Source organism: Desmodus rotundus, chromosome 6 (assembly GCF_022682495.2).
Source record: "Desmodus rotundus isolate HL8 chromosome 6, HLdesRot8A.1, whole genome shotgun sequence".
NCBI lineage: Eukaryota > Metazoa > Chordata > Mammalia > Chiroptera > Phyllostomidae > Desmodus > Desmodus rotundus.
In genome coordinates this window covers 118,024,461-118,045,421 of record NC_071392.1, presented here as the reverse complement: position 1 = coordinate 118,045,421, position 20,961 = coordinate 118,024,461, and positions in this window count along the sequence as shown.

The window sequence follows — 20,961 nt, the reverse complement described above, 5'->3', positions numbered from 1 at the left end:
ATGAAGTCTTTCGTGTCCTTTTTCTTTCACTTAGTGTAATGTCTTCAAGGTTCGTCCACGTCATATGTATCAGTGCTTCCTTCCTTTCTTGTGGCTGAGTAATGTTTCACTATATGGATATATCACATTTTGTGTATCTCGTCATCAGTGGATGGGCATTTGAGTTGTTTCCACTTTTTGGCTATTATGAACGGTGCTGCTGTGAACATTAATGTACCAGCCTTTGCGTGGACACGTTTTCATTACTCTTGGGCATGTACTTAGGGGTGGAATTGCTGGGTCGTGTGCTAACTCTATGTTTAAAGAACTGCCGGACTGTTTTCCAAGTAGCTGCACTATTTTATATCCCCACCAGCAGTGTATGAAGGTTCTGATTTCTCTACATCTTCACCCACACTTGTTATTGTCTATCTTTTTTAGTCCAGCCATTTCTGTGTGTGTGAAGTGCTATCTCGTTGTGGTTTGATGTGCATTTTCCTAAGGGCCAATGATGTCGCACATCTTTGCATGTGCTTATGGGCCATTTGTGTATCTTTGGTTAAATGTCTATTCAATCCTTTGCCCTTTTTATGTATCTAATTGTGGTAAAATTTACATAACATAAAATTTACCATTTTAAGCATTTTTAAAGGTGCAATTCATTGGAATGAAGTATATTCACGATGTTGTACAACCATCACCACTATTTATTTTTAGAACTTTTTCATCATCCCAAACAGAAACTGTGCATCCATTAAGCAGTAACTCCCCATTTCCCTCCCATCGGCCTCTGGTAATTTCTAATCTCCTCACTGTTCCCTAGGAATTTATGTATTTTAGATATTTTATACAAATTTCATACACTCATACAATATTGAAATTATGCAATATTATCCTTTTGTATCTGGCTTATTTCACTTAACATAATGTTTTCAAGGTTTATCCATGTTGTAGCGTGTACCAGTGCTGTATTCCTTTTTATGGCTGAATAAAATTCCAATGTATAGATATACCACCTATTGTTTATCCACTGGTCAGCTGATGAACACTTGGGCTGCTTCCACCTTTCAACTATTGTGAATAATGCTTATATTAATATCGATATAAAATGACCTGATTGTGTACCTGTTTTTAAGTCTTCTCACTCTATTGGCAGGGTCTATTTTTTAACTGGGTTATTTGTCCATTATTAAGTTATAATAGTCCTTTATATATTCCAGACACAAGTCCTTTATATGATTTGCAAAGTTCTGCTCCCATTGTATGGGTTGTCTTTTCACTTTCTAACAGTGTCCTTTGAGGCACAGACATCTTAAATATTACGATGAATACTAGGCTCTTGAACAAGACATTCAACAGAACTTTCACCTCCCTTATTGTACTTGGACAGCAGGCCTCATAGAGCCCTGTAATGGCTTCATTAAACAAGTTCAAATTCAATCACATGAAACATGGCATATCGAGGTCATCAGTCACACATCAGGGGTGAGTGGGAATAAAGATTCTGAGTCCACTTTTGATATTTCGTGGCTGACGGTTCTGAAGTCCCATTCCTCCCTGTTTCACCGCTTGCCCTGTGTGTGGACAAGCCAGTAAAGAAGCCCAGATGCTCCCCTCCCTTGGTGCTGGCAGGAAGTTCAACCCGTGCGAGCAACAGCCTCACTTTCAGTCACAAACAGAGCCAAGCCAGTCACCACGCCCAGTTCTCTCAAGCCTTTTGGGTCTGCTTAGAAACCTGCCCTGCCCTCTCACGTTATGTGAGTGATAAACCTTTTCACACCTTCTTGATGTGTGCAGCATCATCAGTCTCAACATGAGAAGCAAACCGGGGGTGGGCAGGTGGGTGGGGGAGTCCATCCTACATTTGTGGGGTAATCCCAACAACACACATCCCCTAAAAGTCATGACATTCGCCTACATCACCCCAATGCTGATACCGAATCTAAGAAAATTGATCACAAGCGGTGGCAGTCATCTAGTCTATACACAAATATCCCCATTCACCCCCAAATGTCTTCTATAGCTGCATCATGTTTTTAAATCAGAATCCAAGTATTGTTTGTATTCCGTTTCCGTACCCTTAGTCTCCTTAGTCTCTTCAGCATCACCCAATAGAGTAGCCACAAGTGGCTACTGAGAACTTGAAATGCACTTAGTCCAAAGTGTAAAATACACAATGTCGAAGACTCAGGACAAAAAATAGAGAGAGAGAGAATGCAATATATCTCATGAATAAATTTTATACCAGTTACCTGTAAAATTGATCATTTTTGGATGTATTAGTTCAGGAGGCAGAATAATGTCCCCCAAAGATGTCCATGCCCCATTCTCTGGAAACTTACATGGCAAAAGAGACTTTGCAAGTGTGATTAAGGTTAAGGATCTTGAGATGGGTACATTATCCTAGATTGTCCAAGTGAGTCCAATTCAATCACATAACTCCTTACAAGCAAAGAACCTTTCCCAACAGAATCACAGAGGTTCAGCATGAGTAATGATGGCAGATAAGGGTCCATGAGCTAAGCAATGCAGTACCTTCTAGTGACTGAGAGTGGCCCACAGTTTATAGCCAGCCAGAAAAGTAAAACTAAAGCTAAGTCCTTTAGCAATAAGGTACTAAATTCTGCAAAAAACCCAAATGAGCAAGAAATGAATTCTCTCCTAGAACGTCCAGAGAGGAACACAGCCTGCTGACACCTTAGTTTTAGTCCAATGCCACTTGTACTCAACTTCTGACCTATAGAACTGTAAGACAGTAAATTTGTGTTGTTTTAAGATACTGAATGTGTTACAACAACAAGCAAAAATTATTGTATTGAGTTGTATGCTAATTTATTATTAATTAATACTAATAAATTGGTAATAACTAATTATTAACATTAATTTTACGTGTTTCTATTTACTTTTTTAGTGTGATTACAAAAACACTTAAAATTATATATGTGACTCACATTCGTAGTTCAAGTTTATTTTTACTGGGCAGTGCTAATCACACATACACACGCTCCACCTTTATTTTAACCTTGACATTGACTTTTTGAGGACACCTGTCTAGTTGTCGTGCACAATGTCCCCATTTCAAACTTGTCAGACTGCTTCATCTCAATGTCATTTAACTTATTTCTCTACCCACTAGAGTGCCTGTAATCTGAACGTTCAGTCAAAAAGTGTAATTAGATTTGAATTAAACAGTTTTTGGGCAGAGCACTTCAGAGGTGGTACTGTGACGTCAAACTGCATCATATCAGGAGGCTCATAGTGTTCAGTTATCTGACTTCATTGACAGTAAGTTCGATCAATAGTTAAGGTGATGTTAGGGGCCAAACTATGTTCCTCAAAAAGATGTGTTGAAATCCTAACCCAAATACCTGTAAATGTGACTTTATTTGGAAATGTTTCTACAGACATAATCAAAGTTAAATGAGGCCATACTGGAGTAGGGTGGGCCCTACTCCAATCACTGGTGTCCTCATCAGAGGGTAATCTGGACACAAAGACACAGCGACACACCGGGAGAACACCACGTGATGACAGAGGCGTAAGCTGGAGTCATGTGTCTACAAGGCAAGGAACTCCAAGGATTGCTGGCAACCACCAGAAGCTAGACACCTAGATTCCAGACGTTGAACCTCCAGAGTTCTGACAACAAATTTCTGTTGTTTCAAGCCATTCGGTTTGTGGTAATTTGTTAGTCAGCCGTAGGAAATAAATATAGGTGGTGACCACCAGATATTTCTAATGTGAATGTATGCTTGTCGCATAGCAATGAAACAAGCAATGGGGCATTACTTTGGTATCACACCAATTCTCTGTTCCCCGCTGGATCTGGCGCCTAACAGTGCGGAAAGCAAGGAAATGCTTGAAAAGCCATGGGGTCGTGTTGAAAGGGTAAAGGGGCTAGCTCAAACGGGTTTCCACTGACCTACTTTAGAACATTTTGAGTATTAAAAAGAATAACTAAAATTGATTATAAAACATTATTTAAAAATCCATGAGTTTATAGTGATACTCAAAAAGAAATAGAAAGTAGGAAGAAGTAGCAAATAAGAATCATTCAACCCTCAATAAAATATCGGGTTGACCAAAAAGTTCATTTGGTAGGCATGGCTCTAGTAGCGCTTACTTGTCTTTAACTTCCTTCGAAACAATTTTGTTAGATTGTATTGTGACAGCTGTCATATCAGCGTGCATTTTTAAAAAACTTATCGAAATTGGTGAATTTTTGTGTAACCATTTTAATATTGAAGGTAGAAGAAAATATGCATCAGTTTTGGTATATTATGCTTTATTATTTCAAGAAAGGCAAAAATGCAACTGAAACGCAAAAAAAAAAGATTTATGCAGTGTGTGGAGAAGGTGCTGTGACTGATCGAATGTGTCAAAAGTGGTTTGCGAACTTTCGTGCCAGAGACTTCTCTCTGGATGATGCTCCTTGGTTGGATAAACCAGTTGAAGTTGATAGCAATTAAATCAAGATATTAAATGATAACAATCAATGTTATACCACGTAGGAGATAGCTAACATACTCAAAATATCCAAATCAATAAATTTATTGGTGAAAATGAAAAATGGCTTTTATTAAATGGACTTTTTGTCCAACTCAATGATAGAATAAGGATTATCAATGGATACTCAAACCATGTGAAAGCTTCTTAGGGAACAGGCCCTCAGCTGAATTTAAACATTTTAACCTGCTTTCAGGGTTCTTTCCTTCTCTGCAATGTGGAGAGCCAATAGTGTTTGCTAGATTCCAGAGCCTTCTCTACTGTTCTTTCTCTTTCTTCAGGGTCTGGGTGTTAGTTTCTCTAACATAATACTCCAGAGAGATGGTCTCAAACATTGTTGTTCCCTTGTTAAAAATCCTGATGCCCAGCCTGCAGCCCAGACCAATTACATCAGAATCTCAGCAGATGGGCCTCAGGCGAAAATATTTTCTAAACATTCCTCCATAGTTCCAAGGTTTGGGAATCGCCTCTCTAGCTTCAGTCTTGTGAGGTCCTCTTGGTAAGATATATGAAGCCAGAAAGTGAGCAAATAAACCATGCCCATCATCACTTCTGAAAGCACAAACATCTACAACTGAATTTGATCTATTACTGTCCTGCCAAGCTTCCCTTAAGGGCATCATGCCTTCCCTGGACCTTTCCTTTAAAGGCCCACTCTACACATGACCCAAGGCTATTCCTTTAAGCTGCATGTCTTACCTCCTCCTCCACCTATCATAGCCGTATCACCTTAGAACTCACCCAAAATGCCCTTTTAATATGGCTTCTTTCACTCAGCATAAATATTCTGAGATTCACCCATGTTGTTGCAGTATCAGTAATTTATTCTCTTTTATTCCTGAGCAGCATTTCATTTTATACCACAGTCTGCTGGTCCACCTGTCGGTTGAACAGCCTTTGAGTTGTTCACAATTTTTGACTATTACGAACAAAACCGCTATAAGCGTTCATGTACAGGCCTTTGTGTGAACCTTTCATTTCTTTTGGGTAAATACCTAGGAATGAAATGGCTAGGCCATATGGTAGGTGTGTGTTTAACTTTTTAAGGAACTACCAAACTTTTTTCAAAGTAGTCTTACCATTTTCATTCCCAACCAGCCACACTGTATGAGGTTTGATCTTCACTATCAACAAGACTTGTTTTGGTCTTCCTTTTAATTTCAGCCATTCTAATAGGTGTGTGGTGAGATTTCATTGTGGTTCTGTTTGCATTTTCCTGAGGACTAACGAGATTGAATGTTGAACATCTTTTTGTGTTTATTTGCTATCTGCATTTCTTCTTTGGTGAAGTATCTGTTCAAATCTTTTTCCCGCGTTTTTGGAAAAAACCAATAGTCTCAGGGGAAACCCCATTTGGGAATCACCAAAGTTCTTACCAGATCCACAAAGGGGAAAAAGAGAGTGGACGTCCCTACTGAGATCCTTCCTCTGGCTCCCATCCCAGGGAGGAATTTCAGGGCTGAGATGAGACCCGACTCCGGGCTTACGTGGGTAGGCACGAGGCGAGGGAAGGAGAGGCCCCAGGAACATGTCTGCTGCTCCCTTGCCTTCACTTCCACTGTGGAGAAGACTTCTGCCAGCACCCACCCCGCCAGCCAGAGGTGTGGTTTCAATAGTATTCTAGTGTGAGCCATCGGACTCACCTAGAGGCAAGGAGGCAGGGCTTAACGTAACACTCACCTATTGGCTACAGGCTGGTGGTGGTGGAGCCCATAGCCTATCAAGTACAGAGGCTCCCTTTGGGCTGAGTGAACTCTCCAAAGAAGAAGGCAGGCAAGGGTAAGCCAGAGGCAGGAAGCATGCACAGCATTCTTGGGTGGTAAAGGGAACTGGGCGAGGCACCATCAGTGTCCACTTCAGTCCCCTGTCCAGTTTACGCCTGTCCCCTTCCAGCCTCTCTCCTGCTATTTCCAGGGTAGGAACCAGATGGCCTATCTTCATGCGGATCCAGACATTAGGAGAATGGTTTCACAGGGACAGTCTGTGCCACTCTAATGCGTGCTGAGGCCCTGCAAACTGGGGATCCTCTGGTCCTCTCCTCCTTTCCAGGCCCAGGAAAATCTCTCTTGCACATTTGCCTCGTCTCCTATTTCCTGCCTGACTACTGAGGGATTAGGTCATGCTCTTAGCTTAAAAGGTCCCATCCTCACCATTTTATCACTTAAATCACTTAAAAGGGGTTTGTGACTTTTAACTAAAAGAATACTTATTATAGCAGAAGTAGTACATGTCAACTAAGATACCCACCCAGCTTGGTGGCTTTGGGAGTCCGCTAAGCACAGTATCTGTTGAGAGCAATTGAGTGTCCAGCATGTGAATCTCCTGCCTATAATAACCAAAGTGGGCAGGAAAAAATACCATTTACAATTGTTCAAAGTAAATGAGGTATTTATACAGGGTCCAGCACAAATAACACCCCTTTTTTATTACAAAATCATAAGCATGTAATTCTGCAACAGAACATCACGCTCAAGTACACCATATGACATTGTAGGTAAAATGTTCAAATTATTTTTTTTTTCAGAAGAGTGTCAGCTTCAATTGATTGATAGTGGCTGCCTAGAGTGCTGTGTTGAGTTAAAATGTTCAAATTAAAACTATAAATAATTACACCTATATTACTTTATGAACTACACTCAAGCAGTCATTACTTCTGCTGGACCCTGTATATAAATTTAACAAAACATGCATAGGACTGATACGCTAAAACTATAAAATACCAGTTAAAGAAAAAAAATCAAAGAGAATCTAAATCAATGGAGAGACATAATGTGTTCATGGGTTGAAAAGCTCACTAAAGTAGAGAAATCAATTCTCCCCAAATTGATATACAAGTTTAACACAATTCCTATTAAAATCTCCGCAAGATTTTTGTATAAACAAGAGTATTCTCAAATTTATATGAAGAAAACTAATAACTTTGAAAAAATAATGACATGGGAAGAATCAGTTCTTGACATTGAGGCCTACTATACAGCTACGGTAATTGAGACAGTGTTATTGGTGGAGAGACAGACACGTAAATCAGTGGATCAAAGAGAACCTAGAAATCAGCCCATACAGGCACAGCCAACTGATCTTTGACAAAGGCGCAGTGGCATTCAATGGAGGAAGGGTAGTCTTTTCAACAAATGGTGCTAGAGCGATTGGTATCCATGAGCAAATCTATGAACCTCACAACTTATACAAAAAGGAACTCAAATGGGTCATAGATTTAAATGTAGAACTATAAAACTTTTAGAGGAGAAAATCGTTAGGACCTAGGACTGATGACCTAAGCATGCTTAGACGTGACACCAAAATGATGACCCATAAAAACCAATAAATTGGCCTTCATCAAAGTGAGTAACCTTTGCTCCACAGAGACACTGTGAATGTCTCAGAACACAGGCTATGCACTCTGGGAGAAAACATTTGCAGGCCACACGTGCCTGACAGAAGATGCGCACCAGAGTGCAAAAAGAACTCCCAAATCTCAACAGTTACAAAAACCCAATTAGAAAACGGGCAAAAGACATGAAGAGACACTGTATCAAAGAGGATATAAAATAATCAATAAGCACATGGAAAGATGCTCCAAACTTTAAGCTTTTAGGGAAGTGCAAGTTAAGACCATGATGAGACACCACTACACACTGATGGAAACAGCTAACATAAACACAGCGATAATACCAAACACTTGAGAGGATGCAGAGAAACTAGATCTCTCATGGGTTGCTGGTGGAAATGGAAAATGGTACAGCCACTCTGGAAAATAGTTTGGCGGCTTCTTTAAACATGAAATATACTTTCCATGCAACCCAGCGATTGCACTCCTGGGCATTTGTCCCAGAGCTTTCATAAATCTGCCATCAGTTGTTCATGGCAGCTTCATTTATTCAATGTAATAGCAAAGACTGGAAACAGCCTTTGTCCTACAGTGAATGATTAAACAAATATGGTACATTCATACCATGAATTACAACTAAAAAAGAAAAAAGAAACTGTTGATACCTGCAACAACCTGGATAGATCTCGGGAGCATGATTTTCAGTGAGAAAAAAATGCAAATCTCATACTGTATGCTTCCATTTATGTAACATTCTCAAAATGACAATAATATAATGATGGAGAACACATTCGTGGTTACCAAGCGTTAAGGATGGTGGAGAGAGAAGTAGGCATGACTACAAGGGACAAACAGGACAGAGATCTCTGTGGTGATGGAATAGTTCTGTATCTTTTTTTAAAGATTGTATTTATTTATTTTTAGAAAGAGGGAAAGGGAGGGCAAAAAAGAGGGAGAGAAACATCAATCGGTTGCCTCCTGCTCACGCCCAGTCCAGGCACCGAACCTACAACTCAGGCATGTGCCCTGACCAGGACTTGACCCAGATACCTTTCACTTGGTGGGATGATGGCCAACCAACTGAGCCACACCAGTCAGGGCGGAATAGTTCTGTATTTGACAGGGTGGTGGTTACACAAATCCACCCCAGTGATAAAGTAACAGAACTATACATACATTATACCAATGTCAATTTCCTGGTTTTGACACTATCCTATAGTTAAGTAAGAAGTAACCATTGGGGGGGAACCAGATGAGGGGTCCAGGTTATGCAGATCTCCTTGTGTTATCTTTTCAACTCTCTGTACATGTACAATCATTTCAGAATAAAATGGGGTTTTTGGAAATGTATGTATGATAGCTCGCAGTGGTGAGCACCTGGGGGAGACAGGGTTGGGTTTGATGTCCTGGAAGGGGAAAGGGCTGAGCATGTACTTTTGGTATGAGGGGAGAGCGGGAGAGAAACCAAAACAGACATATGAGTTTCAGCTGTGGCTTATGACACTTTTCCCTGTTGGTGGCAGGAAAAGGCAGTCAGGATGCAAAGACCTGGAAGCTGAGGGCTCCGAGGACAGCTTACACTGCAATTTCTGGACCTTAGGGGGCCACCACCCACACCATGGGGTCACTCTTTATCCAGAACACAGCCAGCCCCTCAGTGCCATAACTCACCAGAAAATAAATGATCTGTGCTGGTCCTGGGCAAGGGTCTGGACCAAATTCTCCTGTGACCAGTGGAGCACTAAGGCTTAGACAGGGCAGCAACCTTCCCAGTGTCACACAGGTACATTATTGCTCAGGGTAGGGACACGAATATGTAACTCTGACTTCTGAGTGCATATTGGAGGAGTTAGGGATGTAGTGGTAGGTATGAGGGTGGGAAGAGAGGGTGCTGGGAGACCAGTTAGGAGCCATTAAAATAGTCACGATGTCAGACAAGAAGATAGGACTTAGCGATAGATTGCATGGGAGTGCAGGAGACTGAGGGAGGCATCCTGGCTGGCTGTCCGCAGCCTTCTGGCTTGTGCACGAGTTGGGTGGAGCCACTGTTTCACAACAACATGGAGTGGAATACGGAATATTTGCAAGAACCAGATTTTGGAGGACTGTGAGTTTCATCTCAGGTCTGTTCAGCTCGAGGTTCCCGGGAGGCAACCAGGGGGAGTTGTCTGGGAGACGCTGGGCAACTTGAGTCTGGAGCTCCAGGAAGAGGTCTGCATTGGTCACTGGGATAACCTTAGAACCAGGCAAGTACATTAAAAAAAAAAAAAAAAGTCAAATTTGCTCCAGCATGAAAAAAGTAGCTGTATCAAGGTGGAAGAGAAACACGAAGCGAAGACTGGTTTACAAAATCCCAGATTAGATAATCACGTAGAGAGAGGCATCCAGAGAACTAGGTGGGGGGGTTATGAAAGTAACACTGATTCCTGCTGCCCCATTAACAGATCAGAGGTAGAAAACTGAGAGTCAAAGCCACCGTCTAATAAACAACTAATTAAAAACGTGTCATTCCCAGCTCAGTTCAGTGACTCTCAGCAGCCTCCCACCTTCTCAGCCACATTGCACCCCACACCCCAGGGCCTCCTTTATAGAAATTCTAGAGCTGTAGTGCCTCTTCTCACACCCAGCAGGGGACCATGATCCAGGGCTGGACAAACTGACACCAAAACCCTTTGGTTCATCCAAATCTACTGCCCCTGGGTCCAAGTCTGCTTTTGCACAGCCATTTGCACGCTAATTTACACTGCTCTACAAACACTGGTTTCCTCTTTAAAGGGCTGATGCCTTTCTTTGCCACACCATGTCATCTCTCCACCATACCCCTAACAATGTGGACTTTGGTGATAAAAAAGGAGGGGTCCTCTGTTTGTGGGGTCCTAAGCTTCTGTATTTGTTCAAAACCCATTTATTGAGGGTCCAAAATTCAATAATGGAATCACAGGCTGCCATCAAGGACTGGAGGCTGTGTCTTGCTCTCCTGCCTCTACCTCCTGGCTAGCACAGCCATAGAGATGCAGAGGGGGACATAGCTCAACCCCCCACAAGGCTCCCAGCCTGGACGCTGAGCTCGTGGGGTGGGAGGAGAACTGGGGTCTGAGGACCTGATAATACACTTGGCCTAGGACCCAGCCCAGCACTCAGAACTCCTTGCAACTCAGCTGGAGTGACATGTACATAAATCACAGGGTCGGATAATAAAGGTCCTTAACCAGGGAAGGGTGAGTACTGCTCTCTAACCTGGAAGGCAGGAGAGATTTCATGGGACCGTGATGTGGGGACTGACACTGCCCTGGCTTTGTGGCACGGAGGAGACCCCCTCATACACTCCCTGCCCTGCCAGGGAGACTCCGAGATGAAGAAAACACAAGCCTTTGAGATCAGAGACGCCTCTTCATCAAAGTGCTTCTACACCACTCTTTGCTTGAACGGGACACCAGCTGAGAGGCTGTCTTGAGGGTCCTGGGCCTTTGTTTTGGGGCATCTAAAAATGGAGATCGGGTGACCCTTTCGGTCCCTCCCATTGGATCTAAGTAGCCTGCACTAAGCCACACTGCACAGCAGGGCTGGCTCCTGGGGCAAGGTTATGTTCTCTCAGGAACCCGCACGCTTCAGCCAGGCCTTCGCTCCTCTGCACAGCCTCTTGCTGACCACTGCAGTCTTCTGATGCGGCTGCTGCTGTTACAGCTCTGCTGGAACCAAAGCCCCCACACAGATCCATCCCCCCAAGGATACTCAGGACTCAACACGCGTGAATCTCAAGGTGCCATACGTGTGTGTGTGTGTGTGTGTGTGTTGCTCTGTGTAGAACAGAGGAAGCATTAACCACGGTGGTCACCGACCTCCAAGCTGGCCCCCCATGATCCTCAGCTCCTAGCAGTCGTGGCCTCATGTCGTCTCCCCACCATTGGACAGAGCTGGCCAAGGAATCAGTAGGATATTACAGAAATGTCAGTCTGCTATGTGTCTTCCGAGGCTAGGTCATAAAAGGCATCCTAGCTTCTGCCTCACTCTCTTGGTTCACTTGCTCTGGGGGAAGCTGGCTGCCATGTCGGAAGGACATCTGAGCAGCCCCACGGGGAGGTCCCAGTGGAAAAGACCTGAGGCCTCTCATCAGTCAGGACTAGCTTTCCAGGTGAGTGAGCCATCTTGGGCACGATCTTGCAGCTCCGTCAGGCCCTCCTCTTGGCCGGCCACCATGGTGACTGCCGCTTTATGAAACACCTCCAGCCAGAACCACCCAGCTAAGCTGTTCCCGGGTCCCTGACCCCAGAAACTGGAAAGAGAATAAACATTTATTGTTCTCTTAAGCTGCCAAGTTTTGGGTGTAATTTAGTATACAATAGTAAATAACTAACACAATATGTTTTCATTTCTCTCAGGTAAATATCTAGGAGTAGAATTGCTGGGTCATATGATGAGTATATGTTTAACTTCATAAGAAGCTGCTAGACAGATTTCCTGCCTACACCACAGGCTAGTTGTGGTTTTTTTTTCCTTAGACCCACCTCACAAAAGATAAATTACAATGCTTTTGATTCTAAGACATGGCAGGACCCCAGTTGCATCAAGCTGCCATATATTCCTTCCTCCCTAGCCCCTCTTCTTTGTGAACTAACCAATAGGCCATTGCCAGGATTGGGGTAAATCTCTGGTCCCTCCACTGGGTGGGGAACTTCCTCGCAACTGATTACTTACATGGCCTTGGAAATTACCCTGCAGTTCAGAATTGACAAACCCCTTTCCCACATGTGCCCAGAGTTCCTCCAGGCCTCATCAGCCCACGGACACAAATGAGATTGCATTAATAGAAAAAACACACATGTCTTGAGCTTTCACCCCCATCTGCAGACCGCGGGTGCTCCAGAGCCGGTAACTTGCCCCCATTATTTCTGGAAGTCACATGACAGTAGTGCAGGCCCCTCCTAGAAAGCTAAGCCCTTAGAAGCCACTTGGGGGGCAGCACTCACCACTGCCCCTGCCAGAGTGCCCTGAAATCAGCCTCGTGTTCCCTCCTCAGTTCCTTCCATTCGTTCCCCTGTGCTCCCGAACTTGTCAGCTCCATACTACTAGGTCTGAATATCATGCAGAAATGGGGGGAGAAGCCTTGTAGTAAATTCTGCGGGTGCCCTGTTTAGATCCCCTATCCCAGGCCAGTGCGCCCATCCACCAGCCGCTGCACAGGCCACCTCCTGCTCCCAAGAATTGCCCTTGGCTGCTGGGTGACCCTGAGAGGTTATACTCCCCCACTGCCTCCCAACATCTGATTGACACAGTGGGACAAAAGCCTGCCCTGCTTACCTCAAGGGTGAACAACTCTCCGGTCCAATCACACCCCAGACCTCCCTGTGGGATCAGGGTGAGGCTGGACTCCGGCTGAGACCCCATGAGACCCCATCTTGCTACGCATCTTCCCCTGCTCTGCCCAGCTTTCCTCCTTCCCTTTCATGCTTCTCTGACAGCACACCCACAATAAACCACTTGTTCAGGAATCCCCATTTTAGCCCTTGCTGGTGTGGCTCAGTTGCTTGAAGAGTCATCCCATACATCAAAAGTTTGAGGGTTCAATTCCCGGTCAGGGCACATACCTAGGTTGCACGTTCAATCCCCTGTCGGAGGGCATGTTTAAGAAGCTGCGAGACAGATTTCTTGCCTACACCATAGGCCATTTATGGTTGCTTTTTCCTAAGACCAATGAAGGTTTGTCTCTCACATCAATGGTTCTCTCTCTCTCCCTCCCTCTCTCTCTAAAATCAATAAACATATTTTTAAATTTTTTTTTAAATCCCCATTTTAGCCTCGTACTCTAGGGAGAAAAAAGAACATACCTCCCAACTTTGTGACACAATCTTACTTAGGCCCCAGAACCTCACAGAGACCTCATGAAATCAGCTTCTGCAACTGCCCGTAGCCTCTCTCTGCTAGTTTCAGGAGCAGTCCGCAGGCCAAGTGGGAGTACAGCTCCCACACCACTCTTCTCTACTCCACTCCTCCTCCTCCTGCTCCCTGACTCCCCCAGGAGTCCACCCACCAGTGGCCATGAGCCCTTTCCCCCATGTGCAAATCATTCCATGCAAGGCTGCCTTCCTGCTAGATCCCACCTACTAGGTTACCCACTATGGATGGTATATTCATTTGACCTTCAAAACTATCCTGTTCAATTGCTATTATTAACTCTCCTATTTTGTTGGTGAGGAAGCCAGAAGCGATTTACTGCAAAGCTAATGAAGCTTAAACTCAATTGCCTGGGCCCTTTCCAAAGTCCTGCAATTTTGTAATCATACTTCTGTATTCTTCTACTTAAAGGAAGCTCCCAAACTGTATCTGCTTCAGATTCCACAAAACTCTGCCCTTGAAGAAACTGAGTCTCTCTGAATGGTGAGGCCACTTGCCCCAGGATACAAACCTGATGAGCAACAGAAGCAGAGCCTTCCCAGGGTTGCTGCCTCCCAAGCTCTTTTCTTGTTCTCCATCCTGCAATGCATCCCTGGGTTGCCCCAGGCACACAGAGGTGGTCTCTAGGTCCCAGCCCTTGGACTCCCTCAACCCCCAGCATGTGGCCTTCTGGCTGCCAACTGCCCCTCCTCTGCTCTGACACATTATTGTGGCAGCCTGCCAGGCCAGAGTATACTTGAGCAGAGCTATATTTAAATGTCAGGGTGAAAGAGGGTCTGCAAGGTTGCCATCAATGAATACGGACACCCACAGGGCCTTCTTATAACCTGAAATAGGCTCTCTGTTCACCTGTGTCCTCTCCATCAGCTAAGGTAGAAGGGTGATAGGGTACCTGGGGGGCACCACAGAATTTGGATTGTGTATCAGGTAGCTTTTGCTGTATAACAAACCACTCCAAAACTTAATGGCCTAAAACAAGAGCTATTTATTTAACTCACAGTTCTGTGGGTCAGCAATTTGGGCTGGGCTCTGCTGGGAGTTTAATCTTGGCTGGGATCCCTGTACATATGCAGTCAGCTGCCAGGGTGGGTGGTAACTGGCATCAGCTGACATGAATCATGTCTGTTCCACATGGTCTCTCATCCTCCATTGGCCAGCCCAAGGTTGTTCACATGTGGCTGGGAAAAATTCCCAGAAAGCGAGTGGAATTAAGCAAGGTCTCTTGAGTTCTAGTCTCAGGACTCACATACTATCACTCTCACCACATTCCAGGGCCCAGAGCTAGTGATAAGCCAGTTATAATGGTTAATTTTTGTGTCATCGTGGCTGGGCCACAGTGCATGGATAGATAGTTAATTGAGCATTATTTGGATGTTTCTGTAAAGGTGTTTTTTGGATGAGGTTAAAATTTAAATCATTGGACTTTGAGTAAAGCAGATTGCTCTCCACATTATGGGTGGAACTCATCCAATCAGCTGACTGCCTTAATAGGACAAATCCCGGCTTCCCCTTGACACTCCTAACATGCCTCCTCCCCAAGCAAGAAGACTGCCTTTAAGTTGGACTGCAACTCTTCCTTGAGTCTCCAGCCAGCCAACCTCCCCCATCAGATTTTGAACTCACCATATCTCTACAGTAATATAAGCCACTTCCTTAAAATCTCATTCTATGGATGGATGGATAGATAGATAGATAGATAGATACTCTCTCTCTATATATATATACTCTCTCTATATATAGGTATATATATATACACACACATATATACATATATACACACATATATACATACATATTTTTTTCTCTTTCCTCTTGATTCTGTTTCTCTGGAAAATATTGACTACTTTGGAGAACCAACCCAAATGGAAGGGTTGAGGAGTAGACTCCTGATGGGAGAAACTACAAAGCCACATTGCAGAAGGTGAGGCACAGAGGGGGAAATGTTATAGCTATCTATGCTAATGATCTATCAAGGGCTGGGTTTAGGAATGGGATGGGATTTCATGTGGGTTCTTCAGGGCCAATCAGGTGGAGTTGGCCAGTCACACCCACTTCCTGTTGGTCAGAGACTTCAAAGATAAAACTATTTCTAAGTCTCCCTGAGTAGGAAAGAACTCCACCCCAAGATTTGAGAGTATGTCTCCCTCCTTAGACTAGGGGCTCCCAGAAGACCATGCTGTCTTCTACCATTCAACTCAGAACTCAATGTAGAATGGCAAGTTCAGATGGAAGACTGCTGTCCTCCTCCTACTGGATACAATAAGTTTGAGAGCGACCAATAGACTGATTTGTGCACGTGTTCCCCAAGGTAGCTGGCACAATGACTGAAATAAGTGCTTCCTAAAAGAACAAACAACTGAGTGTTTGGCTCATGCTCAGTTCTGAACACACAATCTTCAGTGCTGAGGTTTGGTCTGTCTGCTCCCAGCTATACAAAGGGTCCCCAGTCCCAAGTAACCAAGACAAGGGGCAGGGGCCTCAGACTTGCCCAGCCCACTTCACCCGTCCCCTTGAGAGCCCTACATGCTGATCTGTTTTGTTCTATCTCTACCTCTGCTTGTCCAGTTGGCCACCTGTCAACTCCTGGCCCCATGCTGCCACCCACTTACCCTCCTCTCTAGACTCTGCAAGCTCCATGCAGGCACTTGGTAAGGAAGCCAAGCCTGGCCACATGTGTATGTCTTATAGGCTTCCCTTCCCCCAGACATGACTCTGGGCTCTGGATAGACTCAGGAAGTGGGGAGTATTCAGAGGAGAGAATGCAGTAGGCAGGTCGGTGGAGCAACTAGATTTAGCCTATCAAACTTTGAGGACAGGGCCTCTCCTGCCCAGAAGATCCATAATAGCATGAGCCAATTAAAAAATAGTAGAATGCACTGAATCCACAAGCTCTGAGCTCCAGCCCCCTGCTGTGTGATTTGGGACTGTCACTTTGCTTCTCAGTTTCCCCATCTGTTGACAAGATGATAACCATGCTTACAGCATGTTCTGCAGGTACCCTCCTCATCTCCTTGGGCCCTTACCATTCCAGGAATTTTTAGCTGCCTTCCTACTTTAAGTCTGCACGTCTGCACCTGAGACCTTTCTTTCCTGAGCTACAGAAAGCCATGAAGCAGACTGCAAGTGCCAGGGAATTAATATTCCTGGGAGAAGCACTTTGTCTGTAACTCACAGGTTAGCTCTGGGGTGTGCGATCTACTGCGAAGTCCAGAGCTCCCCAGGAGGACTAAATTCCAGTTGCCCACAATGGTGATTGTCTCCACAATGCACCCTGTGTTGGGCTGCTTCCCTCCCCTTTCTGACTTTCCTACTCCCTCTGACTGCAATGAACTACTTGCACTGGAATCCTTGTCTCTGCTTCTGAGAGAACCCAAATAAGACTCCCTCTCAGCTCTGTCTGTGCCACAATTAGCCTGTGATGATAGGGCTACCACCAGGTATCTGAGCCCAGGACTGGATGAGGGACTTCCCAGCCCTCATCTGTAGTCTGGACCCAGAGGCCAGAGGGAGGTAGTGGATGTTGGTGGGACTTCCTCTACTGTCCTGTAATGGCAGCCACAGCCTGTAACAAAACAGATGCTCAGTGCTCACGTTCTTCAATGAGCAACCATTGAGTCACCAACAACTGGGCGGCCCCAACTCTTGGCCTACTAAGAGCTGTGTAACCTGCTTCTCCACCAGTCTACCTAAAGGGTGGGGTGGGGGTGGGGCAGGAGGGCTCCGTTAACAGGATGACAGACTCCTCTCACTGTCTGAAGCAAGTGAGGCAGAGGTTCCAAGCTAATCAGGGGAATGTTCAGTGTGTGAGTTTGCATATCCCTCTATACCCAGCCCAGACCATCTGTCCAGACCAGCCATTCCATCCTATGTCCACATCTGCCCACTGCCTATCTCTAGCTCATCCCTCTCTCCACCACTTCCGTCCCCATTTGGACTCCTGCATGCGGTCTTCAGTGGCTCCTTTCTGGCCTCTCTGTCTCCTCTCTCAGTCTCCTGTCCAGTCCAACCCATCCTTCTAAAAGCGGATCTTTCTATAACAGACCAGCAAACTACTGTGGGCCAAAGGCTGCCCATGGCCTGTTTTTGTGCCGCCTGTAAGCTAAGAATGGTTTTTACTTTTTTACACTTTGTTTTAAACAAAGCAAAGAAAACCATGTGACAAAGACTTGTGCCAAGTCCTGTTTTAAAGCATAAATTCCATCCTGCTTATGGGAGTGGCCTCCCTGCCAGCCTCATTCCACATACTCACTTCTTCACACCCTATGGCTGCTCTCTGTGCCTGAAATACCCACCCATCCTCCCTCATATGCCTGGTCAACCACATACACTTCAGGTCTCATTCTAAATATCCCTTTGGCTGGGCCTTGGCCTGTTGGCCTCAGACCATGCCTCGACTCCCCCTGTTCAGCTCTACATGGTGGGCTGGTCCCTGCAGGCTCCTAAATAGGTTGCATCACAGCTGGGTTTGGCCAATGGGTGGGAGGCAGAAGGGCAAGAAGAAAAAAGATTCCAGGGTATTTCTTCCCAGGGTCTCTGACCACAGCTGGTCTTGTTCATGGTTTGGACTTCTAGTAAATATACCCACCATAGTTCCAGTTCCTACTGGATGACCTGAGCCCCAGTAACACCACCTCCTCCTTCCTTCTCTTCCCCTGAGTAGAAACAGCCCCCTACTATTGTTAGTCTCTGGGCCACCCCTGGTTGACTTCTCAGCCCTTTCATTACCTGTGTGACCAATTCCTGCATTTAATTACCTTTATTGAAACCCTGGTTTCTGATCATGGTAGGACTCTGACCAGACACCTAGGTGAGCTCAGTAGCTATAATTGCTCAAATAGCACCCTTCACTCAGTCGCTTCAACAAGCAGTTTTTGGCTGCTGATGGTATTGGCCAGGGGTCAGAAAACCATGGCCTGCTGGCCAAACCCCTCCCACTGCCTAGTTTGTAAACAAGTCTTTACTGGAACACAGCCACACCCATTCATTTACCTATTGTCCATGGCTGCTTTCAGAGTCAGACTTAAATAGCTCCAACAGAGACCGTGTGTTCTGCAAAGCCAAAATGTTTACCATCTGGTCCTTTGCAGGAAAAGTTTGCCAACCTCTCTTCTAGGTAGGCCCTTGCTACTCAAAATATAATCCAAGGACCAGCTGCCCACTTCACTTGGGAACTTGTTACAGCTGCAGAATCTCACACCCTATCCCAGGCCCACTGAATCCAAATCTGCCTCTTAACCAAGTCCTCAGGTTGATGCCCAAGTACATGGAAGTTTGAGAGGCATTGTCTTAAGAACTCACCAGCCTATCACTCTTCATACTCATCAGGAATTACTAGTTATTGTTTGTGCTCCTTACTAGAAAGAAGTACAGAGATTATTTGTATGTTGTTTTCCTCTGGATCCCTGGCACCTGATAAGGTGGTGGGCAAGAGAAGACGGATGACTCTCTGACAGATAAATAGTTGAATAGAATCATGGAAGCTAAGAGAGGAGTTTTTCAAAAAGAGCAGTTACCATGTTTTTTACATCTCAAATTGGCATTGGGAGAATAGGGAAATAGGTCCTCTCTCACATTGTACAATTTCTGTGGGGAGGTCACTTGGACAATATTCATCAAAATTACAAATGCATGTAGGCTTTGACCCTGCACTTCCACTTGCAGGCCTTTATCTTTCAGAGACTTACACCCACAGGCAGTGAGAAGATACTAAGGTATTAATTGCACCACTGCCCTCAAGAGCAACAGATTGGGCATAATCAAGTGTCCCTCAACAAGGGATTTGCTCAGCAAGTTATGGTACATAATGAAGCTGTGCAACTTTCAAAGAGAAAGAAGGAACTGGAGTGATGGCCAAGGTATGCTGTTAAGTGAAAAAAGCAAAACAATACATATCAGATAACACCCAAAACAGGGCAAGGAGAAAGAAGAGAATACCTATATACTTGTGTGTATAGTCATAAAATATCTCTGGGAGGTCATACACAAAAACCAACACTCGTCAGCCATAGGAAGGGATCGCTGGGTTGTGGGGACAAAAATAGGAGATTTTTCACTGTCTACCCTCTGGTACTTTTTGAATTAAAACAAAACAAAACAAAGGGACACAGGAAAACCTGCAAAAAAAAAAAAAATAGAGAAGTGTCAGAATGTGTAGACCTGTTTTAGATGTCCAGGCTAGAGCCTTGCTACTCAAAATGTGGTCCACAGACAGGTAGCATAGGAATCACCTGAGAGCTAATGAGAAACACAGGATCCCAAGCCCCACCTCAGATGGACCAAGTCAGAATCTACATTGTAACAAGAGCCCAGGGGAATTCAAGCACATGGTATACTTTGATGCATGCTGGTCCAGGCAACCAGAGAACTGGCTCCCAGCAGCACCACCTGGTTTCCACAGTCTGCTACTGATAAAACAGCTGCCTTTCCCCCGTAATTGGGACTCCCTCCTGGTGAGACTCCAGGACCCAGGCTGTTCCCATTATGGGGGAGGTTTTTCAGCAGCTCCTCCCAGGCCCTGGCTGGCCAGGAGCCCAGTGCCCTGGCGGGTCCCCAGCCAAGGAGACAGCTCACTTCCTCCTCCTGGAGCCGCTGGGACTGCTCAGAACGGAAACATTTGAGAGTTCTCCATTGCCCCAATTATAAGCTCTTTCCAACACGAATAAAGATGCATCTGTCTGCCTCAGGTTTATTCATAACTGGTATTTATTTATTCATCCACCAGTGCCTCTGGGTACCTGGTACACTGACCTAGTGGTGGAAGGGCAGTAAGGGAGGGAAAGCATCAGGCAGACCCCATTGGAGAAGGAGGGAGGAGGAAAAGCCAGGAGCTTGGCTGCTGCCTCTGCATCCTTGATCCACCTGGAACAGCTCCAGGCCACATCTGGAAGCAGTGACGCCACTGGACTTTTTAGAGCAGCAGGGAAGAGAGAGGGGAGGAGGGAGGAGTGCTGCCTTCAGTCCAGACCACCCAGGATTTTGCAGTTGGAGAACTAAGCAGGGAGACTAACTTCTCCCACCATACTGCCTGCCTCTCCAACTCAAAACTCTCTGAGCCCATCTCAGCAAGCACAGAACAGCCATGAGTGAATGCCCCACACTGCGGCTCTCCTGAGTCTTGCCCCCACCCCAATCTGGCCAAGCCCTCTCTTTTCTGGATCCTTCTATTCCTCCTACCTCCTAAACGCCATCCCTTGCCCCCAAAGAGAACCCTGAGTCCTCTTCCTTCCCCTTCATGCTCCTTTCTAGATTTCTCCTAG